The 11,899-nt window shown below is 38.0% G+C and overlaps 1 long non-coding RNA gene and 1 other non-coding gene across 2 annotated transcripts; both read left to right on the forward strand.

Moving 5' to 3' along the window:
• The first annotated feature begins 749 nt into the window (after window positions 1-749).
• Window positions 750-1,835, forward strand: LOC140182758 (uncharacterized). Its single transcript, XR_011878856.1, has 2 exons — window positions 750-1,207; window positions 1,556-1,835. It is a non-coding gene; the product is annotated as an uncharacterized lncRNA (long non-coding RNA).
• A 9,724-nt stretch (window positions 1,836-11,559) lies between these two features.
• On the forward strand, window positions 11,560-11,663 carry LOC112793792 (small nucleolar RNA R71). Its single transcript, XR_003198486.1, has one exon. It is a non-coding gene; the product is annotated as a small nucleolar RNA R71 (small nucleolar RNA).
• Window positions 11,664-11,899: the final 236 nt, after the last annotated feature.

Raw genomic sequence — 11,899 nt, forward strand, 5'->3', positions numbered from 1 at the left:
AGCACAAAATAAAAAATAGACAAAAAATAAAATTAAAGCTTTTCTCTTAATTGCTGTGTTTTTATTTCTTGTTATTTGTTCTGAATTTTGGTTATAATTTGATCTAATTGGAAGCAGAGAAACAACTTTCAACTCAACAAGACTATTATTACTTTTTACTTTTTACTGTAAATAAAGAAGGAGAAGCATTCCAAAGAAACTTTTTAAGAGCATTTAGTTATTTGTCATCAAACTTGAAAACTTTGGACAATGATTTTTTAGAGTGTTTTATTTATAATTATATTTTAGAGTGTATATTTATAATTTATTTATTATTTTATTATAAAATAATTTTTTTAGTTGGATCGCGATTGAACTGATTAGATCAGTAAATCAATGAACCAGTGACTAGAGCGGTTTAATGATCCATCCGGTTTTTAAAACCTTAAATTGGTGTGCGCGTCTCCTTGTGAGTCACCAAAATTTCTACTTCCCGTCAGACTGAGACAGACAGAAAATGGCGAGGGGAAGCGAAAGTGTGGGTGAGGGCGTACTGAAAGATGAGCGAAGCACTGAGGCGTACGGTAGCCAGCCTGGAGAATCTGGAAGCAGAGCTGCCGAATATGCTGTCTCTCTCAAACCCTTTCATCCTCTCTAAAGTGAGTAGTGGGAGCCACATTTTATGCTATGATGATACCATGAAGAGTTTCAAGTGAATACACAAAAATGAGTTATTTTATGGCTACTTTTTTTTTAGAAAATTAATCCCACTGGGATTAATTATTTAATTTGGAGCAAATTGAATACAAAGTAAAATATTGAATACTTCAAAGTGAATTTGCTTAAGTTGGGGTTTGATGACACAAGCTTACAATTACTAGAACTGAATGGAGTATTACTCAAATGGTTGGATGTATTTCATTTTGAATAGAAATGGTTATTTTATGCAGTACAAAGAAAAAAAATGGCTAACATGAGCATTGGGGAGGTACCAACGATGAGCAACTATCAGGAGCAGGCTGGTCAGAAGAGAAAGCATCCATCTTCTGAAGAACACCCTGTTCAAGTTTATTCTGAGGTGCATGTGAAGAAAGAACCACTTGAGGTTTTTGGTCATAACAATGGAAAAACTGAGGAACCAATAGTAATTGACATTTCAGATGATGACGAGTGATGATCATTTTGAGCTGCTTGTGCAGTTGTGCTGCCCTTATTTTTCATAATCTGGGTAAGAGTTTCATTTGGTGTTGTAAGTTACTTTACGAATTTGATGATGTCTTTCAAACTGTCTTTTTGTACAATGACTGCATGGTGATCCTGTAAGGTATTAAGAATTTATTCTGGTCTGAAAACATCTTTTATTACTATCATTATTTAGTAGTTCATGTCCAAGATTTGTCCAAGAATACTTTACTGAAGAGTTAATCAAAACTTAATTTAATTTGTTCATATACTGAATCTGATATAACCATAACTGTGACAAACAAAATATTTGAATTTATAACTGAAAAAAGTTAAGGATTTATAACTGCTTTCTTTGATTCTAAATCAATCCAGTTGACTTACTCATTTCCAGAACTAAGATTCATCTTATGCTCAAATTGAAGAATCTCAACTCAGAACTGAAGTATGCGGATTCTGGAGAAGTTTGTAGTTATATCCAATCAAGAATTGCTCTAGCCTGCAATAGACAACTCTAGCCTTGCTAACTTTGTAACTTGTATAAATGTTTAAGCTTTGTTGATTTGGTGTGATTGGTAAAATTACATTAACCTCCTCTGAGCCTCTGATGTTAAGGGACATTACACATACGTCTTTATTTCTAAAAGTCTTTACAGAACTCTTCTAAGATTCAAGTTATATCTGGTAACTATATTTTTCTAAAATGGATACTGACCTCTCACCGGATCTGGGGTTGTCATTGTCAACATATAATTCATGGGGTGCTATGTGTAATTTCACCTAAAATTCAAGGGAGGTTGGTGTACTTTATCATATTTATAACTTGTTATCTTTGAAAGCTTAGCCTATGCTTGGTGTTAAGGTTTGATTATACAATGTATAATTATTCATTTATCTGTGATGTTAAATTATTATATTCTCAAAAGATTTCACTTAGGGTGGTTTGGAAAACCTTATGGTTTTCAAAAGTAATGGCTTTTGTAGCAGTTATATTTGCTAAATCGAATAAAAGAGCCTTTAAAAATAAGTACAAATTACAACAATTGTGTTTTGGTAAAATTTGTTTTGTAAAATTTAAAATGACTTTAATAGACATAAATATCAATATAATAACAAAAGAATAAATCTAAACACTTGTTAATATATAAGGTTATATTTTTTTAATTTAAAAAAAAAACAGTTAGTTTTGAAAAGTATCTTTATAAGAAGTTTTCAAAAGCTAAAAGCACAAATATATGATATTTTGATTTATCAACACAAAGTAAAGTGTTTATGTTTTTAAAAAGTGCAGACACTTCAGCACTTCTCTACTAAACTTTACCAAATCCACCCGTAGTTTTGTGACTGGCTTACTCTAATTGAAGATTTATGAGAAAATTAAATTCTTATTTCATCTTTGAATTTTTCCATATGCTTTTTTACGGTATTTTGTCGATTTTTAGCAAATCGATGGTGGTTCGATTCTAATGGTTTGAGAGCGAAACCTACTCCTCTTTTGTAGATATCAATATTTTTTATAAATGTGTCATAGGTCCTCGAATTAGACGAGCATTAAGATAGGAAATGAGTTTAAAAAGTGTAAAGGACTAAAAAAATATAAAATAAAGGATTCTAAAAATAAAACTCACTGGAATCAAAATTGTTTGCATTGAATTTAAACAAAGTAGTAAAACGCCTTGGATTGGATCAAAGGACTTTTGATACAAAAAGTAAAGATTTCGAAACTTAAATTTGAACAGGGAAAGTAAATGTTACTTGAAAGATAAATTTGCAAGAAAGGTAAAGATTGCAGAAAAGATAAATGGAAGATAAAGACATGTGGAAGGAACCCTACATATAATTAACTCGAAGCAGACTCAGAAAGTCTTTGGAATATGAGTATCCATGAGTAATTTCTGAAGCAAAGTTCCAACCCCTATTTCCTAAGACTCACTAATATTTATAACTCACTTCCATAACCGACCATTAATTGCATGATGTTGTCTTGTATGCGAATTCCTAGGTAACTGTTCCCGCACTTTTGCCCATGAGCGTTACCAACAAATTCCTAACTCAGAGAAAGCCTTCAAAATTCCCACTCGAGTAACCGTCCGATTCTTCATTCGAGAAACCGCTCGATTCTCCATTTTGAATAACTGTTCGATTCATCAAAGTGTTGAAATCGAGTCTGTGTCAAATAATTTTTACTTAACACTTGCACGTGTATCTCTCGGCCTCTGCTTCCCTTTCGACACTTTACTAACATTTCGAATCAGCTTAATCTTTTGAAAGTAAATATTTCAATCAACAAATTGCCCCCTAGGAATAAGGTATTTGCTTTCGAAGTCATTTCTTGGACGATGAAACACTTAATCCTAATCTAGTCTTCAACCACTTTAACTGATCATAATTGCCATTTACCTTCTCCATTAATTTTGACCCGTTTGATACGTCTCCCACGATCCACACTTTTTCTCTCTCCACCACTTCGCCTTCTTCGCAAAGTTACCTTCTTTCTCTTTGAATTTCCTTCTGTAATAATGGCTAAACCAAAACTTCCTTTAAATTCAACACTTCCATCTTTGCTCAACTTTTTTGAATTCTTATTCTCTCAACTTCTCTTGCATTTCCCCTTCTTGTATAACCTCTATTCTTCATCCTTCGTTTTTCTTTGCTCATCAATAGCTGCTTCTTCATCTCATGTTGCTGCTCAGGACAAGGACAAACATCCTATGGTGCAACCACCAACTCCTCCCGCCTTACATATGCTAAACCAGGTAAAATGATGAAGTCATTGATGACTCACAACTTCAATTTGATGACTCCAGGATCCTCATTCCCTTTACTGTGGGTGAAGATACCCATTGTTTTGTTGGTCCCATTGAGAATTTAGAAAGGACAAACAAAAAACTCCCTTTCTTCCCCAATGCTCAAGGGGAAGACTTGTTGATTAATCAAGACCTTGACATCTCTTTCTTTACCAAACAAAATCCCTAGGAATAACCCAAAAATCACCCCTCGTGGAACTGATTTCACAGCCTGGCATGAGCATCTTGCACCATCAAAGAACGCCGCTTGGGGGGCTCTCGGGATTCAAGATCTTCTGAGACTTTCTCATTTTTCTGCTTCGACATTCCCTTGGATAATTGGACCCGTAACTTTTTTCTGGAACATGACTACCAATAATTTTCACATTCTTTGTGGGATGATTGACATGTCACTTTTAGATGTAGCTGCTATTACAGGACTCCCGATTAGCCCTGCAGATTTTACTTCTGATATGCAGCCTAAGCACTAGTACAACATTGTTCCTACGACTTCCTACAATGACTTCATTGCTCATCACATGGGCGCAGAGGGTACCCCCGTTACAGATGATGAACATGTGGCCTTTTTGTTCTATTGGTTAAACGTAACTATTTTCTGCTCCCGAAGTGGTCAAATGCAGAAGCTTTTCCTTCCTCTTGCTGCTCTCCTTCATGAAGGAAACAACCTCAACTTGGCCAAGCTACTTCTAGGGCATATTTTCGAAGAACTTGGCCAATTTGTCAATTGTCTTCGAAACAATTACTTGATAAGTACAGGAGGCCCTCTCTGCCTTCTCCAAACAGCATATCGAAGGCTTTCGGTTAGCTAATTTCAAATCAAATTTTTCAGAAGCTTAATCGAATGAAGATCGATTTTGGGCTGTTTTTTCCCTTTTTCACTCCTATAAAAATTTTCACAATGAGGACCTCAATTTCACCCCCTTTTTTGCGTCGAAATTGTGGCCTTGCCTAGATCGAACGTCTCCTCTTCCCCAATGACATCGAAGGGAGCGAACTTGCCAATAGGAGTGGGCAAATCTACTAGCTATTCAAGTGATTCGAATAGGGCTACCTGGTGGACGAAATTGTGATCATCAACAATGGCTCTAAAGACTTGGTGCTCTCAAACATAAATCACACTTTGTCACAACTCCGCACAACTAACCAGCAAGTGTACCGGGTCGTCCAAGTAATTCCTTACGTGAGTAAGGGTCGATCCCACAGAAATTGTTGGTATGAAGCAAGCTATGGTCATCTTGTAAATCCTAGTCAGGCGGATTCAACTATATTAAGAGATTATTGGTTTTTCGAATAATAATAATAAATAAATAGAAAATAGTTACTCATATAATTCAATGGTGGGAATTTTAGATAGGTGCATGGAGATGCTGTATTCCTTCTGAATCTCTGCTTTCCTACTGCTTTTATCCAATCTTTGTCATTCCTTTCTATGGCAAGCTGTATGTAGGGCATCACCGTTGTCAATGACTACATCCCTTCCTCTCAGTGAAAATGGTCCAACTGCTCTGTCACAGCACGACTAATCATCTGTCGGTTCTCAATCATGTCGGAATAGAATCCCTTGATCCTTTTGCGTCTGTCACTAACGCCCAACAATCGCGAGTTTGAAGCTCGTCACAGTCATTCAATCCCGGAATCCTACTCGGAATACCACAGACAAGGTTAGACTTTCTGAATTTCCATGAATGCCGCCATCAATTCTAGCTTATACCACGAAGATTCTGATTAAGAAATCCAAGAGATATGCGCCCGGTCTAAGGTAGAATGGAAGTGGTTGTCAGTCACGCGTTCATAGGTGAGAATGATGATGAGTGTCACGGATCATCACATTCATCATGTTGAAGTGCAACGAATATCTTAGAATAAGAATAAGTCGAATTGAATAGAAAATAGTAGTACTTGCATTGAAACTTGAGGTACAGCAGAGCTCCACACCCTTAATCTATGGTGTGTAGAAATTCCACCGTTGAAAATACATAAGTGATGAAGGTCCAGGCATGGCCGAATGGCTAGCCCCCATGAAAGACCGAATTGGTCAAAAGAACTAGATAGTCCAAGACTTATAATAAACTAGTAAAAAGTTCTATTTATACTAAACTAGCTACTAGGGTTTACAGAAGTAAGTAATTGATGCATAAATTCACTTCCGGGGCCCACTTGGTGTGTGCTTGGGCTGAGCTTGATCTATCCACGAGTTGAGGCTTCTCTTGGAGTTGAACGCCAAGTTGTAATGTGTTTTGGGCGTTCAACTCTGGTTCGTGACGTGTTTCTGACGTTTGACTCCAGAATGCAGCAAGGAACTGGCGTTGAGCGCCAGTTTACGTCGTCTAATTACGAATAAAGTATGGACTATTATATATTTCTGGAAAGCTCTGAATGTCTACTTTCCAACGTCATTGAGAGCGCGCCATTTAGAGTTCTGTAGCTCCAGAAAATACATTTCGAGTGCAGAGAGATCAGAATCCAACAGCATCAGCAGTCTTTTGTGAGTTTCCTTATCAGAGTTTTGCTCAGGTCCCTCAATTTCAGCCAGAAATTGCCTGAAATCACAGAAAAACACACAAACTCATAGTAAAGTCCAGAAATGTGAATTTAGCATAAAAACTAATGAAAACATCCCTAAAAGTAACTAGATCATACTAAAAACTACCTAAAAATAATGCCAAAAAGCGTATAAATTATCCGCTCATCACAACACCAAACTTAAATTGTTGCTTGTCCCCAAGCAACTGAAAATCAATTAGGATAAAAAGAACAGAATATACTATAAATCTCAAAATATCAATGAATATTAATTCTAATTAGATGAGCGGGACTTGTAGCTTTTTGCTTCTGAACAGTTTTGGCATCTCACTTTTTCCTTTGAAGTTTAGAATGATTGGCTTCTATAGGAACTTAGAATTTCAGATAGTGTTATTGATTTTCCTAGTTAAGTTTGTTGATTCTTGAACACATCTACTTTTATGAGTCTTGGCCGTGGCCCTAAGCATTTTGTTTTCCAGTATTACCACCGGATACATGAATGCCACAGACACATGACTGGGTGAACCTTTTTAGATTGTGACTCAGCTTTGGTAAAGTCCCCAGTTAGAGGTGTCCAGAGCTCTTAAGCATACTCTTTTTGCTTTGGATCACGACTTTAACCACTCAGTCTCAAGCTTTTCACTTGGACCTGCATGCCACAAGCACATGGTTAGGGACAGCTTGATTTAGCCGCTTAGGCCTGGATTTTATATCCTTGGGCCCTCCTATCCATTGATGCTCATAGCCTTGGATCCTTTTTTTACCCTTGCCTTTTGGTTTTAAGGGCTATTGGCTTTTTATGCTTGCTTTTTTTTCTTTCTAATTTTTTTTCGCAAGCTTTTGCTATTCACTGCTTTTTCTTGCTTCAAGAATTAATTTTATAATTTTTCAGATCATCAATAACATTTCTCTTTTTCATCATTCTTTCAAGAGCCAACAATTTTAACATTCATAAACAACAAGATAAAAAATATGCACTGTTTAAGCATTCATTCAGAAAACAAAAAGTATTGTCACCACATCAATATAATTAAACTAATTTCAAGGACAATTTTCGAAATTTATGTACTTCTTGTTCTTTTGAATTAAAAACATTTTTCATTTAAGAGAGGTGAAGGATTTATGGAATTTATTCATAGCTTTAAGACATAGTTACTACATACTAATGATCATGAAGTAGAGACACAAAACATTGATAAAAATGAAAAACAGAAAAAATAAGAACAAGGAATGAATCCACCTTAGTGGCATCTTCTTCTTGAAGGACCAATGATGTCCTTAAGCTCTTCTATGTCCCTTCCTTGCCTTTGTTGCTCCTCTCTCATTGCTCTTTGATCTTCTCTAATTTCATGAAGAATGATGGAGTGCTCTTGATGTTCCACCCTTAATTGATCCACATTGTAACTCAAATCTTCTAAGGAAGTGTTGAGTTGTTCCCAATAGTTGTTGGGAGGAAAGTGCATCCCTTGAGGCATCTCCGGGATTTCTTGGTGATGAGCTTCCTCATGCATCTCTTGGGTTTCATGAGTGGGCTCTCTTATTTGCTCCATCCTTTTCTTAGTGATGGGCTTGTCCTCCTCAATGAGGATGTCTCCTTCTATGATAACTCCAGCTGAGTAACATAGATGGCAAATAAGATGAGGAAAAGCTAGCCTTGCCAAAGTAGAGGGCTTATCGGCTATTTTGTAGAATTCATGGGAGATGACTTCATGAACTTCTACTTCCTCTCCATTCATGATGCTATGAATCATGATGGCCCGATCCACAGTAACTTCAGATCGATTGCTAGTGGGGATGAGGAAGCGTTGGATGAACTCCAACCATCCTCTAGCCACAGGCTTGAGGTCCAGTCTTCTTAGTTGAACCGGCTTGCCTTTGGAATCTCTTTTCCATTGAGCTCCTTCCACACATATGTCCATAAGGACTTGGTCCAACCTTTGATTAAAGTTGACCCTTCTAGTGTAGGGGCGTGCATCTCCTTGCATCATGGGCAAGTTGAACGCCAACCTCATATTTTTCAGACTAAAATCTAAGTATTTCCCCCGAACCATTGTAAGATAATTCTTTGGGTTCGGGTTCTTACTTTGATCATGGTTCCTATTTGGCATAGAACTCTTGAACCATTAAGATTTTGACTTGTTGGATGGGGTTGGTTAGAACTTCCCAACCTCTTCTTTGGACCTTATGTCGGATCTTCGGATACTCATTTTTCTTGAGCTTCAAAGGGACCTCGGGGATCACCTTCTTCTTGGCCACAACATCATAAAAGTGGTCTTGATGGGCTTTGGAGATAAATCTTTCCATCTCCCATGACTCGGAGGTGGAAGCTTTTGTCTTCCCTTTCCCTTTTCTAGAGGATTCTCTGGCCTTAGGTGCCATCAATGGTTATGGAAAAATAAAAAATCTATGCTTTTACCACACCAAACTTAGAATATTGCTTGCCCTCGAGCAAGAGATGAAAGAAGAGAAGAGGAAGAAGAGAAAATATGGAGGAGAGTAGGGGAGGTATAATTGGCCAAGGTGTAGAAGAGGGGGTTATGTGGTGTGAAAATTAAGGAGAATGGAGGGGTTTATATAGGGAGAGGAGAGGGAGTAGGTTCAGCCATTTAGGGTGGGTTTGGGTGGGAAAGAGATTTTGAATTTGAAGGTAGGTGGGGTTTATGGGAAAGAGTGGATGTGTGTGAGTGGTGAAGGAGGGTGATTGAGAAGAGAGATTAAGGTGATTGGTGAAGGGTTTTGGGGAAGAGTGTTTATTGGAAAGAGAGGATGAATGTTGAGAAGAGGGAAGAATATGGTAAGTGGGGATCCTGTGGGGTCCACAGATCCTGAGATGATCTTGTGGGGTCCACAGATCCTGAGGTGTCAAGGATTTACATCCCTGCACCAATTAGGCATGTAAAATGCCTTTCCATGCAATTCTGGCGTTTAAACGCCGAAGTGATGCATGTTCTGGGCGCTCAACGCCCATGTGTAGCACGTTTCTGGCGTTGAACGCCAGTTCCATGCTTGTTTCTGGCGTTTAGTGCCAGCTCTCCTTAGGGTGCATTCCTGGCATTTGAACTCCGAGATGTTGCTTGTTTCTGGTGTTCAGCACCAGATTCATGCTCTGTTCTGGCATTGAACGCCAGCCAAATGCTCCTTACTGGCGTTTAAACGCCAGTAAATCCTTCCTCCAGGGTGTATTTTTCTTCTGCTGTTTTTGATTCTATTTTTAATTTTAATATTTTTTTTGTGACTCCACATGATCATGTACCTAATAAAACATAAAAGAACAATAAAATAAAAAATAAAATTAGATAAATAAAAATTAGGTTGCCTCCCAATAAGCGCTTCTTTAATGTCAATAGCTTGACAATGAGCTCTCATGGAGCCTCACAGGTGATCAGGTCAATGTTGTATAGTCCCAACACCAAACTTAGAGTTTGGTTATGGGGATTCAACACCAAACTTAGAGTTTGGTTGTGGCCTCCCAACACCAAACTTAGAGTTTGATTGTGTGGGCTTTGTTTGACTCTATACTGAGAGAAGCTCTGCATACTTACTCTCCCTTGTTACAGAAGGATAGCCGTGTGCCTTAAATACAAGGTAATACCCATTCAATTGAAGGACTAATTCTCCTCTGTTAACATCTATCACAGCTTCTGCTGTGGCTAGGAAAGGTCTTCCAAGGATGATGCATTCATCCTCCTCCTTCCTAGTGTCTAAGATTATGAAATCAGCAGGAATGTAAAGGCCTTTAACCTTTACCAACATGTTCTCTACTAATCCATAAGCTTGTCTTACTGACTTGTCTGTCAATTGTAATGAGAATAAGGTAGGCTGTACCTCAATAATCCCCAGCTTCTCCATTACAGAGAGTGGCATAAGATTTATACCTGACCCTAGGTCACACAGAGCTTTTTCAAAGGTCATGGTGCCTATGGTACAGGGTATTAAGAATTTCCCAGGATCTTGTTTCTTTTGAGGTAAAGTTTGCTGAACCCATGTATCAAGTTCACTAATGAGCAAGGGAGGTTCACCTTCCCAAGTCTCATTACCAAATAACTTGGCATTCAGCTTCATGATGGCTCCTAGATATTGAGCAACTTGCTCTCCAGTTATATCTTCATCCTCTTCAGAGGAAGAGTAATCTTCAGAGCTCATGAATGGCAAAAGAATATTTAATGCAATCTCTATGGTCTCTATATGAGCCTCAGATTCCTTTGGATCCTCAATAGGGAACTCCTTCCTGCTTGAGAGACGTCCCATGAGATCTTCCTCATTGGGATTCGCGTCCTCTCCCTCCTCCTTGCATTCGGCCATATTGATTATATCAATGGCCTTGCACTCTCTTTTTGGATTTTCTTCAGTATTGCTTGGGAGAGTACTAGGAGGGGTTTCAGTGATTTTTTTACTCAGCTGGCCCACTTGTGCCTCCAGATTTCTGATGGAGGACCTTGTTTCATTCATGAAACTTAAAGTGGCCTTAGACAGATCAAAGACTAAGTTTGCTAAGTTAGAGGTATTCTGTTCATAATTCTCTGTCTGTTGCTGAGAAGATGATGGATAAGGCTTGATATTGCTGAGCCTATTTCTTCCACCATTATTAAAGCCTTGTTGAGGCTTTTGTTGATCTTTCCATAAGAAATTCGGATGATTTCTCCATGATGAATTATAGGTGTTTCCATAAATTTCACCCATGTAATTTACCTCTGCCATTGCAGGGTTTTCAGGATCATAAGCTTCTTCTTCAGAAGATGCCTCTTTAGTACTATTGGATGCATTTTGCCATCCATTTAGACTTTGAGAAATCATGTTGACTTTCTGAGTCAACACTTTGTTCTGAGCCAATATGAAATTCAGAGCATCAATTTCAAAAACTCCCTTCCTCTGAGGCGTCCCATTATTCACGGAATTCCTCTCAGAAGTATACATGAATTAGTTATTTGCAACCATGTCAATAAGTTCCTAAGCTTCTGCAGGCGTTTTCTTTAGGTGAATGGATCCACCTGCAGAGTGCTCCAATGACATCTTCGAAAACTCAGATAGACCATATTAGAATATATCTAATATGGTCCACTCTGAAAACATGTCAGAAGGACACTTTTTGGTCATCTGCTTGTATCTTTCCCAAGCTTCATAGAGGGATTCACCATCTTTTTGCTTGAAGGTCTAAACATCCACTCTAAGCTTGCTCAGCTTTTGAGGAGGAAAGAATTTATCCAAGAAGGCCGTGACCAGCTTATCCCAGGAGTCCAGGCTATCTTTAGGTTGTGAGTCCAACCATGTTCTAGCTCTGTCTCTTACAGCAAAAGGGAAAAGCATGAGCCTGTAGACTTCAGGATCTACTCCATTCGTCTTAACAGTCTCACAAATCTGCAAGAACTCAGTTAAAAATTGGTAAGGATCTTCAGATGGAAGTCCATGAA

This window comes from Arachis hypogaea, chromosome 3 (genome assembly GCF_003086295.3).
Source record: "Arachis hypogaea cultivar Tifrunner chromosome 3, arahy.Tifrunner.gnm2.J5K5, whole genome shotgun sequence".
Taxonomy (NCBI): Eukaryota; Viridiplantae; Streptophyta; class Magnoliopsida; order Fabales; family Fabaceae; genus Arachis; species Arachis hypogaea.